The 9,845-nt window shown below is 43.1% G+C and overlaps 1 long non-coding RNA gene across 1 annotated transcript; it reads left to right on the plus strand.

Moving 5' to 3' along the window:
* The first annotated feature begins 1,124 nt into the window (after positions 1-1,124).
* On the plus strand, positions 1,125-1,766 carry LOC117186683. Its single transcript, XR_004471631.1, has 2 exons — positions 1,125-1,524; positions 1,607-1,766. It is a non-coding gene; the product is annotated as an uncharacterized LOC117186683 (long non-coding RNA).
* The last annotated feature ends 8,079 nt before the right edge of the window (positions 1,767-9,845 follow it).

Raw genomic sequence — 9,845 nt, forward strand, 5'->3', positions numbered from 1 at the left:
CCAGTTCGCCCCTGGATAGACCTCTTTGAGAGCAGGGCCGCAGAGCGAGCGTCTGGCAGGCGATGGCTTTCACCTTGCCTTGATGCCACCCTACGTCCTTAAACTTTGGCGGTAGTCCGCCGTTCTCCTCCAGTTCCTGTAGGAACGGTCCTGGAGCTCGTTCTCCACCAGGTGCCACTTGTCCAGGACACCGATTAGGGTGTTGCCCCTCGCCACCTCAGCAAACGATCGGCTCGTGAAGTGGGTCTTCACCCGCTTAGCTTGGCCTGGCTGACTAGCGGGATCCTCCGCTGAGCGTTGCCGCTTGTTGGGGGCCTTGGCTGCGCCCTTTCCGGCTTTGGCTGGCTGGAAATGTGTCATGTAGTTAGGGTCCTAATTGGCCAGGATGAAAGCCTCTCGTCTCCTGTCCTGGTACGACGGCTTTCCTCCCCGTGGAGCAGAGACGCTACCTGTCGGGGCTTCCTTGGGTTCTTCGGTCCCGGAGCGCTTACCAATCGCGATTTCGCTCTGCTTAGCAGCCGCCCCGGTACCCAATTCGCCCTTGGAGTCACCCAACTTGGAAGGACCCGATTGGCTTTTCGGCCCCCCCCCCCCCGCTGCGGCTGCTTCTTGAAGACGGTGGACCGACTGAGTCTCTTTCCCCGTCTTCGTTGGACCTGGTTTCCTAGGCGTTGATGTAGAGGGATGGTCTTGTCCCTCCGGTACTTTAAAAGCAGTACCGAGCTCCTTTGCGGTGTTTTTTGCTTTGATATTTTTGGTAGTTGACATTTTGTTCCCACGAGTAGGCGGGAAGGGGTTGGTCACCCGAGGCATATCCCGCTTGCCCCGGGAAGCCTGATTTAATCTGGATGTCGGCAGCTATCCAGAGTCCGCATATTATCGACTGAGCACCCCCGGCCATGTATCCCTCGGCATATACCAGTGTCACCTTGGATTGGGGTAATTTCACTGAGAGTTTTCTTCTCTCCGCCCGACTACCATTCGCCAGCATCCCGGCAGAGACATGACCGTGCCAGGACCTGTTCCCAGTCGCCCTCACGGGGAGAGTATAGTCGCATTTTCACCGAAGTGTACAGTTACGGCGGTGACGGTTCGCTCGCAACCCTGTGTATCCTAGGGTGTGGGACGCAAGCCGCACCGGGTATTCCTAACCTGAGTTGCTGCGCCTCATTCCGAGCTTACAGTTGAACGAGCCAACCCGCCATCCGTTTATCCCCCTGTAGCACCCGAAGGCTGACGGCTTTTTTGACCATTAAAAGTTAAATTTTCAAAATGCATGCTGTTACTCACAGCTCGTCAGACATGTTAAATATACAGGTGTTGCATCTAAGATATTTTGATTTTCTGAAATCGCCCACTTTCTGCCGTCGTTTTGGTTCAAAACAAGCAATTGAGAAAATAAAAGCAGGCAAAGCAGCCTGTCAGCTGTTTTTTTTTTTTGTCAAAAACGATGACAAAAATATGTTAAACCGGGAGCCGGTTAAAAAAAACTAAACGTATTGGATGAAAACGTAATCCGCAAAAGTAATAAAAAACGGAGCCTGCCGGAATATTTATTGAAGTACAGCTATTGCCGCACCTCACCACTTTCAAAACTCTCCTGCAGATATTTCTTGTCTTCCAAATTAAACGAGTGATACAACAAATCATCGGTTCAGAGGAGGAAACTCAAAATTTGACTAAAAATGAAAGGCCGGCGGTATTATGGAATGGAACATTATATGTACTCTTAATATTGTATACCTATTAAAAAAGATGACTGGTAATCGAGCTGGTATGCTTTTTTAGCGAATGCCGAAGTGAGCGATATAGCCCACCAAGCCTACAATATCCTCAAAAATTATGGAAAAAAAAAAACTGATTCCACATTATTGAAATGCAAAGAAATTCAAGAAAACTAAGCGTTTGGGTCAGAGAGTACATGGATGCACGACTCAAGCTTAGGTTAGGTTAGGTTGAGGCGGCTGCCGGGCTCGCTCGGAGCCTGTCACACTTAGGCCGGTTTTGACCGTTGTGAGCTTAGGTTACCGCTTAGGAAAGCCCTTCCTGCGTTGTGAGACTTCCTGTCCGCAATTATCCCATCCAGATGCTCTCACAAAGTTCGCGATCTTCCTGGGACATAGTTTGGACATCTCCGAAATGTCGTTTAGAAAGGCCGAGCCAAGAGTTGTAGCCTTCTTTTGCTGAGAGCTGGCAGGAGCAGAAAAGGTGTTTCCACTGTGTCTTCCTCGCCCAGCCTGTTAGCGTGGGTGCCTATTAGCCAATGTCCTGTAAGGGAACGTATAACTACGCTGCACCTTTTCCTGTCTAGTTTGCAGAGCTCAGAGGTGCGCTTCTTATCTATGGTCGCCATGTTATGCGACAACGTGGTACTTTTTGCCACATATCGTCTGTTAGTTGCTTGTACTGCTCTTTTGTAGTACCAGATCTGGCCAGCTCGTCCGCTATACAGTTGCCCTCAATTTCCCGGTGGGCCGGGACCCATATCAGGCTAACAGCAAATTGCTGACCATCTCGTGAAGAGATTTGCAGCAGTCTGTCACGGTGGCGAGTTCGAAGAGATCGCATTTAGTGATTAGATCGCAGTCTGGCTGTCGCTGTACATTTTTAGCTGGGTTGGGTCCTCCTCCGATGCTGTCGTCCAGCTTCGATCCATTACGATATTATATCCCTATGAGCGCCTAGTGCTCAGAGACTATAAGATCTAGAGCAACGACATTTTTTATCCAGACTTCTGTGATATGTCACTGTTACAAGAATATTTCAAAACTCCGCCCACAAAGGACGAAAATCTGTGGCATCCACAATTTTAAAGATACGAGAAACCAAAAGCGCAGAATCGTAGAGAGTCACTATATCTTGTAGACTGCAGAATCTGAACCAGATCGTATCATTATTATAGACAGAATCAAGAAAAACAATTTCATTCTTTTTCTCTTTGCATCTCTCTGACACACAGGTTTCATGTCGGCTTTGCCTATTGCAAAAAGTGAGTTCCTAGATCTCAGAGACTATAAAAGCTAGATCAACCAAATTTGGTATACACACTCCTGTGATATCGAACCATGACAAGTTTATTTCAACATTTCGCCACACCCTCTTCCGCCCCGCAAAGGAAGAAAATCTGTGACATCCCCAGATCTCAGAGACTATTAAGGCTAGAGCAACCAAATTTGGTATTCACGCTCTAGATCTCTAGATGTTAGATCTCACTATTACACGTATATTTCAGAATTTCGCCCCACCCCCTTCCGCGCCCACAAAGGACGAAAATCTGTGGCATTCACAATATTGAAGATGCGAGAAAACTAAAAACGCACAATCATAAATAAACCATATCTACCAGATTGCCGAATCTGGATCAGATCGGATCATATTTATAGACAAAAGGAACAAATCAACTTATTCAATATAATTCAGACTTTTTTAAATTAGTAATTAATTTATATTTGTGTTACCAATCTTAGCAATGGGTAGGAAAGATCGTGTTTCGATTTGCAAAAATATTTCTTTTTAATTATATGAAAATAACATAAAAAAATGTAGTATGTAATTTTATTAGGAATTTATTTATTGACACAAGTACTTAAGTTATGTGAAAAAGAGAGGCACTACCTCTAAAAAATCAAAGGGGAACGTTGTGAGTCGCGGCCGTAGTTACTTAGTTACTTAGTCAGAATGGCCGAATTTTGCCAGAGAGCGCACACATTCTACCACGAAAGGTGTGTGAGAGAGAGATAGAACATGTGCGCGTGACCACGCTACGTGGATAAGCTTACACGCTTCAAATTGATTTGTTCCTTCTGACTAAAATAATAAACCGATCTGATTCAGATTTACCAGTCTGCTATATTTGTACGTTGACATGCAATGACTGCATTTTGCAAGAGGCGATGCAATTACTGCACCGTCAAGTGGCCCGTCTGAAACCAGTAGAAAGGCTGTTACGCGAGCATGCAGGAAATATAGCTATTAGACTAATATTGGAGGAAAATTAGCACTAAAATTACTAAGAGAACTAGGCATGAATTCAAAATACAAAATACAAATACCACTACAAATTACTAATTACTAGAAAGGTGTGTAGGGATTATTAATTTAATAAGAGGAAGAAATTAGTGGTGGATATAATATGGTAGAGGGAATTATAATCCGAGCATAAGACCCTAAACGGTTCATGCAAGGAATAATTCGATCTACAACGTGGAAGGAACAGCGGTATAAAATTTCTAGTAAGTCTAATAGGAATCGTGAAGTTTACGCGGCTCAACAGATCAGGGCTGTCTATGTCACCCCTGATGAAGTTGTGCATAAAAATCACACCAAGCATTTTTCTACGGTTAACGAAGGATGGAGGCTTACTAATAGCAGTCTACTAGAGTAAGATGGGAGTCTCACACCTACATCCCAGTTAAGGCCCTGCAGAGCAAAGAGTAAAGAGTTACCATGGTAGAAATATGTTCGGAAAACTTTAACTTGCGGTCTAACATAACACCCAGATCATCCACTAGGGTAATTCTCTCAAGAGAACCACCAAATAGGGTATAAGGAGCCAACAAAGGGCTAGAACGATGAAATGTCATAACTTGGCATTTCGAGGCATTAAGGTGTAACAAGTTTGCACAACACCATGACTGAAAGTTATTGAGATCGGATTGCAAGCGAGAATGAAATGAAATGTCCTTATACTGGACACACAGTTTAACATCATCCGCATACATAAGTACTCGAGAGTATGTACCGAAGTACCGAAGGCAAGTCATTAATAAAGAGTGTGGAGAGTAAGGTGCCTAGATGGCTGCCCTGTGGTACTCCCGAAGAAACCTTTACTGGTGAAGAGAGGAGTTTTTAAAGAGGACTCTTTGAGACCAGAGGCAAAGATAGCTAGAAATCCATCTCAGGAGGTTGGGCGGAAACCCTATAAGGTCAAGTTTATGCGCTAAAAGGGAATGGTTTACAGAGTCGAATGCTTTACTAAAGTCGGTGTAAATAACATCCGTCTGTAAGTTACCTTGAAAGCCTTTAATAATGAAAGAGGTAAACTCTAACAAGTTCGTGGTGGTTGATCGCCGCCTTAGAAATCCATGCTGAGCTGGAGATATAAGTGACTTGCAGAGATGTTGGAAGTGCGGAGTTAAAACCTTCTCAAACATTTTGGGAATAGCAGATTACTTTGATATACCTCTATGATTTTTTTTCGTCAGACTTGCTACCTTTTTTATGGAGAGGAATTATAAACGATTCCTTCCAGATCGGGGGAAGCAACAAGAATCAATGGACAGGGTGAATAGTTTAAGCAAGGGTCCACACAGAGCCTCGGCGCAGTACCTGAGTACACAACCTGGAACCCCGTCTGGACCCGGTGAAAACACCGGCTTAACTAGTCGAAAATCATGAAGTAAAGAACATTAATTTAACAAGGGACTGAAAATGCCGTTCGACCTCGGTAAACCGTATGGGTACGGATGACCAGAGTAGCTTTCCTCAGAATAGGTGGTTTGGAAAAATTGGGCAAAAAGATCGGCAATTGCCTGATCAATATTTGCCGACGTATTACAAAATGATAGCGAGGATGGGTGTGCGGACGTTTAGGGTCCTGAGAAAAACGTATCCTGCATCGAGATAGGTAGTTCTTATAGCATTGTGCATTAAGAACTGAAAAGTTTGACCGAGCTGTTACATAGCGAGAGTGAGAAGTAGGAGAACCAACTTCTTTAAATTTTTTATAAAGTCTTGATTTTAAGTTTTTAGGCTGCAAGCCGTCAACAAAGTCAATAGTTGAGTTTTATTTTGTTTGATCAAGAATAATGTTTATATATGATTTTTATTTTTTTTGCTTAAAATAAAACTCAACCGGAATTTACGGCTTGTGTGTTAGAACGTTCGCCAATATTATTGCATATCCTTGTCAAAGGCCAACAAAGCTACACCCTGCGCTAAAATTTTCTTTTTGAAAATACATTAAAATTTTTTTTTTATTTTTGGTTTTGTTGTCGGAAATACGTTTAATTAATAAGTATTATTTAATTTTACAAAAAGTAATTTCGACAATGTTTCGTCCGCGAGGTTGCATCTCTGATCAGTGAGCATCATTTTGAGTGCCGAAAATGATCTCTCAACACTAACTTGAGTCGCAGGAACTGAGTGCACCACTTTGGCCAGCTGGTATAAGTTAGGGAAACGGTATCGATGCTCCTCCCAATACTCCATAATATTGGAAGTCAAGCAAATTGGCTTTGGGGTATAGTCGTCAATTTCGGCATATCCTTTCTTGATGAGGTCTGCTCGCTCTCCATACTCAGTTTCGTCTTCTGAAGCTACCTTAATAGTTTGCAAAAACTCGTTCAATAGCGAGCAGGTGTTTGAGTTTTGCGATGTACCGAACGAAGTTGTCGCGCTTGAGCTGCTTGTGCAAGGCTGTGCTATTGCACTAGTCTAAAATATTAATTTTTAATATGTTATGTTATATGTATATGATTAGGTCTAAGTTTTATCAAATTACTCAAAAATAATGATTATCTGTGAAGAAAATCGTAAAAAATTGAAATATGTCCAAGTAATTTTTATTATATAACTTATAATGATTACGGTCCCTGATTTTAGTTATTTCAATTACATTTTTTTCCTTGATCTCCTTTAAAGAATATTGCTATTATTTAATTTTGAAATTTATGCAAAATTGAATGAAGATTTGGTGAAAACTCAAATTCACCATTTTCTTTGGATTGTGATGTAAATATTAGTTCCTTAAGTGTACATTTTTAGTGTGTCCTTTTTAAGTGTCGAGGAGAATAAGGACCTTTTCTAATTTTCCCAACAAATAAAAGATATTTCTGTGGCTTGAAGAAATATGGGTCTGCAAGTGGTAAGTTCTTCGGGATTTTCCATTCTCTCACGTTAAGTGTTTGATCAGGGTGATACCCCGAAATGGACTTTAAAATCCAGAAATCGACCGAAAACTCACTACCAGTAATTCGCGACTTCACCACCGTGTGTATCTTTTTCTTGACTTGTGAATTAGATTCACCAGTACCAAGCAAGTTGATACACGACTCCTCCCTACGGATCTGTAAGCGCTGTGCAAAGTCCTCAGTTATAAAATTAGTTTGCGACCCCGAGTCAAGCAGAGCTCTGGCCAAAACATATTCACCATTATTTGTTCGGACGCTTACGATCGAACTAGCCAGAATAACTCTATCCATAGCTGTCGCAAGGAGAGCATGCGAAGTGGAAGGTTGATTCTGATTGGGAGGAGGAGAAGAATTCTCGGGGGGTGAAGGTAACGCCAGACTTTTATTCGCCACTGTGTACCTATTCAATAAGGTATGGTGTGAGCAGCCACACACTTCTTAGCTTTGCATCGCACTACAGAGTGCCCTTGTTGCAGACAATTGATGCATAGGGATGCAGTTTTTGCGAATTCGAACCTTTGTATTGCTGCCAGCCGACCAAATGGACTGCACTCTGTCAGCAAAAGGTCTTTCGCATTACAGTAGCTGCATTGTTGGTTTTTGGTATTCGCAGTAGAACACGCGAATGAGCTCCAATTATGCGTCTTGCTTGGCACAGCTTACTGCTCATTCTTTGGTTTGTACGAATTTTTGGCCGAAAGATGCTGATGTCTGCGATTAAGCAAATTTTCGCAGTCAGCCCAAAGTGGCAGCTTCTCATAATAGAGCTGTTCTTCCCATTTATTCAAGACGAGATGAATAATCATTGCATTCGAGATCTTTTTATCATCGCCTATCGACAACAATGAACCAAATATGGATGAAGTGGTATCTATTCCTTGACGACGATGCTTATTGCTGGGTCATTTTGGGAAGACTAAATAAGTAGGGCATCAATGTGATTTTTGAATATCAGACAATCGTTATCGTAGACCCGTTTCAAGCTAGCCATGGCTTTCTCATAGTTGCTCTCGGTTACTTGGAACGCCCTAACATTTCCCAACGCTTCACCGGAGAGACACGAAAGCAAATGTTGGAAATTTCGATAATTGGAATGCTTTCGTCACTGTTAACTAGAGTCTCGAATAAACCTATGAAGTTTTTAAAGTCCGAAAAGTTTCCGCTGAACTGCGTCAGTGCTAACTTCGGAAGTCTAGCACCAGTTGGGCCACCATAAGCTGATACTGCAGGTTTTTGTCTCATCAGCTGTCTTCAAGGCGCAAATGAGAGACATTAATTTTGCATTTGTGACAATTGAGAGTTCATCCAACTCGACTCCAAATTCATCGTCAGTATCTATATCTTCGATTTCCTCCTGAGGTTTGCGTGCCGTTTCAATGCTACGCATTAGCGTTTCAAGCCTGCACTCGAGCTCTGTCAATACCAGCGGAATATCCCCAGCTTCTAAACGGTCCGCTAATAGACGAATGCCTTTGACACGGTAGCTGCGCATTTTGTTTAGCTCTTAAACGACGATATTGTTGTGGGCTTTTGAGGTCATAATGATTCTCAATACAAGCAACTGAAGGAGAAAGGTCGTTGCCAATAATCGTATTCAATGCCGAGGCACTCAATGAAATAATGGGTAATTGTACCCAAACGAGGTCAAAAATCAATATACCAGGCAAATGTAGGGTGTCGCGTCGAGTAGCTCAAGCGCTTACGTACCTGGTTCGTTGTTGTACCCAAACGAGGTCAAAAAATGCACGAGGTCGTGCAATGGTTTGCACCTATCGATGGCCAAATTTAGTGTTGATTGGCGAAACACGATTTTTTTCTCAATTAATAGTTGGATCCTACTGACACCGAACGAATATACCCGACGAATACAGGGTAACACGTCACTTGGTGTTCGGCTTGGATCAAGCGCGCCAAACGAAAAGAACAGCGATTGGCAACGGTGAGGAGCGAAACGAAAGTTCACCGCTGCAGCTGCGTATTGGTATGCGTGCTTTACTTTGACCCAACTATATATTTTACACAACGAGAACGAGAAAGGGGAAGGGGTGACAGCGATTGCAGTTAAAACGAGGGGGAACGTTGTGAGTTGCTGCGTACACCGCAACTCTACAGTTATACCCGATACTAAGTCAGTATGGCTCTCCTGCGGCAGACGCCGCTAATATTGAACCACACGACAAAGAGTGCGTGCGAGAGAGACAGAAAATCAGTCTAAGCGTGACGTCGGGCGCTGCGTGGCCACTGCAAATTGATTTCTTGCTTTTGGCTACAAAAATGATCCGATCTGATCCAGATTCAGCAATCTGATAGATATAGTCATTATCTATGATTTTGCAGTGATGTTGCAAGTGCGGAGTTAAAACCTTCTCAAACATTTTGGGAATAGCAGATTACTTTGATATACCTCTATGATTTTTTTTCGTCAGACTTGCTACCTTTTTTATGGAGAGGAATTATAAACGATTCCTTCCAGATCGGGGGGAAGCAACAAGAATCGATGGACAGGGTGAATAGTTTAAGCAAGGGTCCACACAGAGCCTCGGCGCAGTACCTGAGTACACAACCTGGAACCCCGTCTGGACCCGGTGAAAACACCGGCTTAACTAGTCGAAAATCATGAAGTAAAGAACATTAATTTAACAAGGGACTGAAAATGCCGTTCGACCTCGGTAAACCGTATGGGTACGGATGACCAGAGTAGCTTTCCTCAGAATAGGTGGTTTGGAAAAATTGGGCAAAAAGATCGGCAATTGCCTGATCAATATTTGCCGACGTATTACAAAATGATAGCGAGGATGGGTGTGCGGACGTTTAGGGTCCTGAGAAAAACGTATCCTGCATCGAGATAGGTAGTTCTTATAGCATTGTGCATTAAGAACTGAAAAGTTTGACCGAGCTGTTACATAGCGAGAGTGAGAAGTAGGAGAACCAACT

The sequence above is a fragment of the Drosophila miranda genome, chromosome XR (genome assembly GCF_003369915.1).
Source record: "Drosophila miranda strain MSH22 chromosome XR, D.miranda_PacBio2.1, whole genome shotgun sequence".
NCBI lineage: Eukaryota > Metazoa > Arthropoda > Insecta > Diptera > Drosophilidae > Drosophila > Drosophila miranda.